The following is a 1,196-nucleotide window of genomic DNA, read 5'->3' as shown; positions in this document are numbered from 1 at the left end:
TCTCTCTCTCTCTCTCTCTCTCTCTCTCTCTCTCTCTCTCTCTCTCTCTCTCTCTCTCTCTCTCTCTCTCTCTCTCTCTCTCTCTCTCTCTCTCTCTCTCTTCTTCTTCTTCTCTTCTCTCTCTCTCTCTCTCTCTCTCTCTCTCTTTCCGTATGTTGTATTTATTATTATCGGTCACTCGCGTACGTTCCACGAACTCACTCGTTCGTGCGCTGTGAAAAATTCTGTGTCATAATTCCGCTGTGTTTCGGGCAATATGGGGCATCTGTCACCACAGCAGCGTATCGCCGCATTGCACATCTATTATTACACGCGATTAAATCATTTGTGCGTGCGTGCGCGCGCGTGCGTGCGTGCGTGTGTGCTCGTTATCCACAGTAAACCCCCTAAATGCGTAGGCATATGCGTATGCGTATGCGTATGCGTAGGCAGTCCCCTTAATTCGTCTAATACCTATGATCCTCTTTCGATTATAGCAGCTCCATGTAATCCACGCATGGCAGATTTTCACGAAAGTTCAAAGCAGCTCTGCATAACTACTTAATTACAGATGGCAGATTATATATCCTGTCTCGATTCTAAACAGCTCATAGTATCGCTCAAGAAGTCATTGTCGTATCAGGTACTACAGATATGTACCCGAGGTACATATATGTATACACATAGTGTACCAGACTTGTACTACAGAAGTGTACCCTAACCCTAACACTAACCCTAACCCTAACCTTAACCCTAATCATAACCCAAACTCTAAACATATCTCATATAAAAATATAAACATAATACTAAACAACCTAAAACTACCTCGGGTACATATTTGTAGTACCTGATACGACAACGACCCCATCTGCCATAGTATCACAATGAATGTCTAAATAAATTGCGTTCATAGAATTGTTGATTGTTCCCATCATGGAAGGGACTGAGCTGAGTCGTGTAACCAGCCCATCGTGAGCGAAATGATTGACGGGTTATTCGGAGTTAGTCGAGTCGTGCAATGGGGTCGCATTGCCACGGACGGGAAGTAAATCACCTGATAAACTCCACAATGAGTCTTTTGTCCGTCTATTATTTCTCTTGCTTTCTCGCTCGCGCGCTTACGCTCAGTCACTCTCTCTCTCTCTCTCGCTCTCTCTCTCTCTCTCTCTCTCTCTCTCTCTCTCTCTCTCTCTCTCTCTCTCTCTCTCTCTCTCTCT

The sequence above is a fragment of the Priapulus caudatus genome, unplaced genomic scaffold (genome assembly GCF_000485595.1).
Source record: "Priapulus caudatus unplaced genomic scaffold, Priapulus_caudatus-5.0.1 Scaffold816, whole genome shotgun sequence".
NCBI classification, from domain to species: Eukaryota; Metazoa; Priapulida; class Priapulimorpha; order Priapulimorphida; family Priapulidae; genus Priapulus; species Priapulus caudatus.
Note: the sequence above shows the minus strand (reverse complement) of the source record.